Source organism: Kryptolebias marmoratus, linkage group LG16 (genome assembly GCF_001649575.2).
Source record: "Kryptolebias marmoratus isolate JLee-2015 linkage group LG16, ASM164957v2, whole genome shotgun sequence".
Classification (NCBI taxonomy): Eukaryota; Metazoa; Chordata; class Actinopteri; order Cyprinodontiformes; family Rivulidae; genus Kryptolebias; species Kryptolebias marmoratus.
This window is the reverse complement of record NC_051445.1, coordinates 27602960-27611025: the sequence shown is the minus strand read 5'-3', so window position 1 is coordinate 27611025 and position 8066 is coordinate 27602960. Positions and strand designations below refer to the sequence as shown.

The following is an 8066-nucleotide window of genomic DNA, read 5'->3' as shown; positions in this document are numbered from 1 at the left end:
GTTTCATTTTTTTGAATTTGTCTGTGCCTCAGGTTGTTTAGTCTCTACAGTGACAGAGAAGCTGTCTCATTTCACACCTGCAAATGTTTCCGATGGAGGTCCACTGAGGTCTCTTGAAGGCAGACCATGGGTGGTTCACCCTCAGAGACGGGCAGAAACAGAACTGATCCAAAGGTATCTTATTCAGAAGATGATGACCAGTATGTTCTGTGTTGCCTTAAAAGTATAAAGAGGTTCAACAACAAAAGCAAAGCTGACGCATAAAGGCAGCTAGATCGTTTACACTCCCTGCTGTAAGACTAGTGAACTCAAGTCCATCTACACAAACAGACACTGATCTATTTACAAACCAACCAACAGTATCTCATTGAGCTGTGACTGTTGGAAACAAAGTGATGAATGACATTTATGAGGGAGTCTCCACCATGTCTCCAAACATTTGTGTGGGTTCTCAGTTTCTTCATGCGAGTTACAGAGATGACAGTCTTGTCTCTCACAAATTTATGAGTCAAACTTTCTCTTTAAAAAGTCACAGCACCGTTGCATGTTTTTCCAACCAGTCTCTAGAAAACCAGAGATGTTGAAATCTGCACGGGAGCTCTTCTCTGGCAGAAAACATCCAAGGCTACAGCCCCAGATGTCCAGGTTTAACAACCACTTATGTGGTAAATAATAACTAGCAAAACTGCATTTGAAGAAGCTGAAAGTGAGTTGTTGAAGTTAAAACATGCAGAATGAACTCTGAAATCATCAGAACAGATGCTCACACAATGTAAATCAATCCTTGTAGGTCCACATTTAGGTGACCTCTCGTCTCTATGTCAGGCTTAGCCTAGCCAAGCCCCAGGAGCCAAGGTTTGACCACCAGGTGCTCATTGGCAAGCTTCTCCCCAGGCCTGGCTCCAGGGGGTGTGCCTCAGATTCCCTCTTCTAGGCCAGTATTCCTGGTGGTGCTGATATTTGTCCATTGAGGTTTATGGACTTTGTCTTTGTCTGATCCTTCCCTTTTAGGCCAGTTTACAATTGGAGACCATACCAGGGGACTAATGACCCAACAACCCAGTCCCCAGAATTACATATTTGCTCAAACCCTTCCACCAGATTATGGTGGTGATTCTGAAGAGGAGAAGAAACTATGTAGCACAAAAAGTAAAGAAATATGTGTTTTGTCAATTATTTCTTTGTTATGACAACGCTTCTTGACAGCAAATCTTATACCGTTGGAAAGCCTGTTTGTTTCTCCTTAAATGGTGCCTCAGTTTTGAGGATAAAGGAATCGTCAAGTTGAGCAGCAAACTTGAGTATATGGGTTGAGCGTTTAAAAAAAACTTGCCAAATCTCTGCCAATGCTAAACAACTTATTCTACTATTGGTACCCCAGGTTCTGACAATCAGGTACCTGATTGAAGTTGAATTGCCACGACCTGCGAGCATAGACCATGCTACAATAGCTAGCTGGTGTCCACACCACGCTTGCCATGTTTGACTGATCTGAACAGGACCTGTGCCTTAGATGATTTTAAAACTGGTGTTCTGCAAAAACAAGTTGCAGTATCATTTGAAGTGATCCTTAGTATAATCTCTAAATTTAAGACCATCCATCTTCTTCCGCTTATCCAGGGTCGGATCGCAGGGGTAACAGCCTAAGCAGGGAGACCCAGACTTCCCTCTCCCCAGCCACTTGGGCCAGCTCCTCCAAGGGTATCCCAAGGCGTTTCCCAGGCCAGCCGAGAACTATAGTCCCTCCAGCGTGTCCTGGGTCTTCCTCTGAGCCGCCTCCCGGTGGGACGTGCCCGGAACACCTCACCAGGGAGGCATCAAGGAGGTATCTTAATCAAATCAAATCACCTCAACTGACTCCTCTTGCAGCGGCTCTACTCTGAGTCCCTCACGGATGACCAGGCTTCTCACCCTATCTCTAAGGGAGAGCCCAGACACCCTGTGGATAAAACTCATTTCAACCGCTTGTATTCGCAATCTCGTTGTTTCGGTCACTACCCAAAGCTCGTGACCATAGATCAGGGTAGGAACGTAGATCGACCGGTAAATCGAGAGCTTTGCCTTTTGACTCAGCTCTCTCTTCTGTCCCAGATCTGTTCTCCTCAATTTGTCATTTTCCTCTTTCATATAAAAGCAACAGTATTTTAACTATTTCACACACTTCAACTGCTAGTATTGCTATAACTGTAAATAGTTTAAGAATTAATTTAAGTGCCCTCAACTTCTTGAACAAAAACTACTATCAAAGTAGTTGCTACAGTGTTACAGGAAACTGCTGTGACAAGCAAATCGATTTAAATGTTATAAGCAGAGTATTGACTGTGCTGTTTTACTAAAGTTGAAACAAGCACATAATAATAACATTATTAAATTTATTTATGGTGTAAAATAATTAGATTAACAGCAGCTTATTTGTTAGTTTACCTTTTTCACATCAACCAGCTTACTTGACAACAGCTGAAAGCAGCAAGTGTTGTGAGGATCTGGGCTTAGCTCCGCCCTTGGGCGGCGTCACTAACCCTTACTCCACAGGTGTTCCTGAGTCTAGTGACGAGACCAGTTAGCATTTAAGCCGCAGGCTGTGATCAGATCTTCGCTGGAGCATCAAACCTTCTGGGTTAGATTCTCCGCCTCAGCGTCTAACCTCGACTCTGCTCTAAGTGTTAATTACGTTCTTTGTCTTGCCTTCGACTTAAGTTTTGCCATGCCACGACTACGGACCTTAATGGGAACTTACCTGGAACCTGTCTGACACTTACCTTTGCTGGAACTGGCTCGTCATCTTTTGGATCACTCTGGAACCGCTCCTCATCTCCTCTGCGCAGCAACTCACCTTCTGGATCTGTAAGAAAACAAGAGACATTACTACCTTCATCTTTCGAACTACACTGACCAGAATCGTACCCGAGACTCACCCAGTTCTTCTTGCCTTACAGACTACTCCCGAGACCTGCTCACTGTATATATTCGCACCACCTGTAAATAAAACTCACTTACCTTTATTTATGTTTCCGTGTCTGGTTTCAGCTTCGCTCTTTGGACAAACAATCCTGGGTTTATGATAGGTGTAGGAAAAAATTACAGCTTACATACAAAAACTTACAAAAGCACAATAAAAAAAATACTTCCAAAATTAAGAAATACATTTCACTTGTCTGAGATTTTTATGTACAGATATGCATCTTTTAATGGTTTAAAATCTAAAAAATAAAATAAGAAAAATCTAGTTATTTCTATACAGTGTCCAGAAAGAGGCGTTGCTCAGCTTGTAGGGCACCACAACTGCCTCCACCCACCGATCATCATTTGCAGCGTGCTGTGGGACAACAGAGAGAAAAGATAATTAAACAAAACGTCTATACTAGCCAGTTCAACCCTGCACTAGTTTAAGCGTTGACCCTTTGCTGCTTTGTTGTTGACGCGCTGAGCGGCTAACATTGCACCTGTTAGTCGCGTGTAATCTCGATCCCCGATCTTCTTATAGTCCAAACTCCACACTTGTTCCAATCAAATAAACTTTGTGTACAAATTCCATTTATTCGATAGTACACGGTAGCAGTGTCACAAATGACACGGTCAAAAACTTTTAGGCCCTTCCGGGTTCAACACCTGCCAGCTACCTGTCACCTCTTGATTTACATATTGTAGCCAACATCCCCATCTAGTGACCAAAACCCAAAATACACATTTTTGGCTCCAATGACGTCCACTGCTTTCTTCTACCTGACAGAATATCAAAATCTTATTTTAGGGTTAGGATTAACAGTATTTGCAGTGACATAGTGATGCTAAACAATGGGACTAATTTCTTGTTTACAGTACGGTAACAATATTGCAAACAGCAAAAAAGCCATTTATTTTAATATGTTTGAGTAACATTACAGCTTAATTAAATAAAACTTACTGTAACCTTCGGAGAAATGAAAGAAACTTCTACAGGTAGCACATATCGATAAGAAATCTTCAAACAGCAACCACTCATTGTCTTCTTTTGTAATGCAGGCATTATCATCCTAATGGGAGAGGAAACGACAAGAACAACACTTAAAATGACCTAAGAAGAGAATTTGACATTTCCGAAGATAGAAGTCATTATCAAACCCTATACAGTATAAGAGCTTTAGTCCTACACAAACACTTTCCCTGGTCATTTTTTAAAAGCATTTATTGAAAACCAACAGATGCTTTAAAATTTGATTTCAACATTGGCCATCAAGGTACACTTATCAACATTAATGGATGATGACATTTCACTTCTGTTTCAGCTTTACATAGCTATGCAAATAGCTTGGGGAAGTGAATAAATAAATATTTTTCCTAATTACGAGCTAGAGATAACTAATTAACAGCTAGTATGGCTGGTCTCTGTAACATTCCAGTGGTCTCAGGGAGACCTGTGCCAACGGGAACTGGTGGAACTACCTGGTAGTGAACCCACTCAACCCAGCCGATTCTCTTTATCCCTAAGCATGCCTTTGCCTGACTGCTAAACTTCATACATTACAGAAACAAGTGAACAACCAATCAGTCTTCACAACATATTTCCAACATCTACATCAGCATTTCCCTCAGGTTTCTAACCTTGGGTGGGGTTGGGGTAGCTTGGATAATGCTAGGGAAAAAGAAAAATCCCAGTTATACTCATCACATAATTAAGACATTGTTAGGCTGTATACCATTTTGCCACTAGATGTTGTTGAAACAAACCTTTGAATAAAATAACCCATTTTCAAAATATTTGATAAGGTGGTTCAAAATAATAGATTGCTAGTCCTTTTTAGGTGGATATGTACATTTTGTCAGGTTTTCAGATATACCCAAGCGAGCAGCTCGGCCACAAACAACGCAGAAACCAGCAGGTAACGGGAAGTGAGTTTATTTACAGTGCCAAGGAATATTTACAGGGGGAACCGGAGCCAGGACGTGAGGAGCGGAGAATGAGGTGAGTATGGGATCGGAGAAGAGAGGAACAGCAGGTATGGCACAGGTAATGTTCCGTGTGAATAGTTCTTACTGAACAGGTATGAGTCCAAAACACAGAAGAGATGACGAGATTGATCCTTGTCCAGCGATGGTCCGGTGAAGGTTCCAGAGAGCGAGGTCCAGGTGAGGTGAGTACTTTTCCAAGTGTAGGTAAGGTGATGATTCTTAAGACGACTGACCAGTCTTGGAATCCAGGAGGCAGTGGTGGAAGGAACAGGTAGGTTCAGTTGAGCAGGTGAGTACTTAGTTAGGCGGCAGGCAGTAGAAGACAGGCCAGACTGGTTCCAGAGGGATGGGTAATCCTGAACACAGGTTTGCAGAAACAAAACAGACTAAGATCATGGCAGGGAGTACACAAAAAACACAGCTAAGTCTCTCACAGGCTCTGCACTTTACCGAATGGTAAACAATGCTCCAGCACTGGTCTGGTTCACACTGCAGCCTTAAATACTCCTCCAACTCTGATCAGCCTGATCCGTCACAGGTGTGAGAGGAGTGGTGATGAGGCGTCAGTCACCTGCTCAGGAGTCCCCCACCAGGAAGCACTCACACACACAAAACCGCCAATCACCACACATTTCACACCAAAACATGTTTATTTTGGGAACACACACATACACCAGTCTCATTCCTGATTGGTATGATGGCAGGAAATTCTCATGTTTTTTATGTGTATACCTGTTTGAACAGATGAACCTTCTGACATCTGGAAATGTGGAGGTTGATAATTCTCTTCCTGATATCTTGGCTGATTTCATTAGATTATTCCCATTATGTCATATAAAGAAGTGCAAAGTGTAAAGGTGTGCTTTAAAATTCATGCAAAGGTGTGCCTCTAATTAACTTAAATGTGTCAACTAACCAATCAAAACCTTCCAAAGCCATGACATCATCATCTGGGCTTTCCCAAATTGTTTAAACACATAGTAATTTTGGTGTATATAAACTTGTGACTTTGACGAAAGTAATAAAAAAAATCTCTAAAAAATGATCTCTTAACATTTTGGTATTTATGAAAAAAAATGGTGGTGGTGGGGGGTGGGTAAGGATTCCTAACTGAACTATAACAGGAAAGGTTTAGTCTGATTTAATGTCAAACAGTGAGAAAAATTGTCTTTTTATACATTTAGCATCCATTTTCTTTACCTGCTTTTTCTATGCTGGGTTGTGGGGAGCTGGTGCCTATCTCTAGCCATCACTGTGCGAGAGGCAGGGTACACACTGAACAGGTCACAAGTCCATCACAGGACCACATAGAGACAAATGAGACAATCATTCACACTCACTCATACCTAGTGACAATTTAGTTACCAGTTTATCTAACATGCATGTTTTTGGCCTGTATGGTAGCTCTCCTCTAATAGAAAAGTCCAAGTCTAAAAACCATGTCAATGAAAAAACTAATTATGAAGACATGAGTGCTAATCTATTCATCTTCACTTTTAAAGTGTACTCCAATAGATTGTACATGTAGAGGAGTTTGGCAAGATTGGTACAAAGCAGGCTGAGTCAGGTTTGATGTGGGTGGAGGTGGGCAATGAAATAATGTGATACAGTTTTATGAGCCATCCACACAAAAATAAGCAATGCAATTCAATAATTAACAGTGCAAAACAGGGCCGCTCAATTGGTTGCAAACACAGAATTCAGCGAGAGGATAGCTGAAAGTCTGCCTTTTTTCGTTCCATTTTGAGTCAGCAACTAGTCTCCAGCATGTGGCGTCACTAGACGGAAGTTTGGATTTTAGTTCCAATAGGTTGCTCAACAACGCCACTCTGGGAATTTCACCCAGAGAATATTACCTCCTGTCTGAGGTTCAGTTGTGCGAAGATTTAAAACATCTGAGGCAGTTCACAATTATAAAAGTTTTATTAAATTCTCCTGAAAAAAAATGTTCATTTTAAAACGAATTAGTCCTTTTAAGAAGGACACCGAATCAAAATCAATCAAAGAAAGTAAAAAACTGCAGCAGCTGAGGTTACCGGCCAGAGGGGGCGCTATGGGACGACATCCACCAAGCACCGCAAACCAAAACAACCCATTAACACCAGACACAGAGAGACAACCCAAACTCAAGAATCACAGCACGCAAACGGGGGAGACGCCGTCACCACACCAACACCGGACCTCAGGAGCTGCAAACAGAAACAAAACACAAACAGTTAAATAAAAACGAGAATATCAGCCCGGGCTAAATAAAGAAAAACAAGGGGCTGTGAACAAAATAAGAAATAGAAATCAGACAAAACAAATTAAAACATCAGGACCCGGTGTGGCCCTCTTGTCACGCCACAGCGGGAGATGAGATGGGCGCCGCTGCCACGCCCCAAACGCTTCAATGCAGGCGGATACAGCACCACAGTCAAACCTCAAAAACAGTGGCGTACAAAATCCGGGAGATGAACGTAGATAAAAGCAGAGCAAATCAGCACAAATCCGGGAAACGCACACCGACAGAGCAGCAATGGTCCAACTGTGGGGACTATAAAAGGATTAGTCACTAAAATTAAAAGAAACCGGAGCTTAAATGAGTGTTAATCTCTTACCTGCCGATCCACAAACACGCGCACACACACACACTCGCAGACCGAGGAAGAGGGTAGCGCTGAGGCGTTTTTACCTATAATCACACTTTAATTGAGATTTTCTGACCACGATCGGCTAAAGTGCAGTGAAGGGAGAAAACCTACCACCAGCCAGCGATTTGTTGCTTTCCGCTGCCAGAGTCCACCGGACGCGAACCACACAGTGGGAAAACAAAGACGACACATCCTAAATGAGCGTTCAGCTCCCTTATATACACCACGCCCACCCTCAGAACCGGAACTCCTCACCTGGAAACTATTTGTGGAATTACTATACTTCCATACCACTACAAGCAGTTGCAGCCCAGTGAGATACTACCTGTAAAAGAATCCTTCCCTCATGAGAACTTCACCTGCTTTCACAAACAATCAAAATATTCATTCAATCATACTTTTTTCACAGCTATGATAATTTAACGTTTTTGGGTTTTTTTTGCCTTGCTCATAGTTCATTCTGTGGCAGCTCAATGACCAAATGGTATACTGTTTTCGAGGTGC

The 8066-nt window shown here is 42.2% G+C and overlaps 2 long non-coding RNA genes across 3 annotated transcripts; both read right to left on the bottom strand.

Moving 5' to 3' along the window:
- Positions 1-3000: 3000 nt before the first annotated feature.
- LOC119617757 lies at positions 3001-5436 on the bottom strand. Of its 2 annotated transcripts, XR_005234159.1 has the most exons (4): positions 5380-5436; positions 5015-5285; positions 3905-4013; positions 3001-3316 (listed from the first exon to the last, which is right to left on the bottom strand). It is a non-coding gene; the product is annotated as an uncharacterized LOC119617757 (long non-coding RNA). The 2 variants fall into 2 exon arrangements; XR_005234158.1 differs by lacking the exon at positions 5380-5436 and having other exon boundaries at positions 5015-5355.
- A 1730-nt stretch (positions 5437-7166) lies between these two features.
- Positions 7167-7789, bottom strand: LOC119617752. The gene is made up of 3 exons (XR_005234153.1): positions 7674-7789; positions 7530-7603; positions 7167-7465 (listed from the first exon to the last, which is right to left on the bottom strand). It is a non-coding gene; the product is annotated as an uncharacterized LOC119617752 (long non-coding RNA).
- Between the last annotated feature and the right edge of the window lie 277 nt (positions 7790-8066).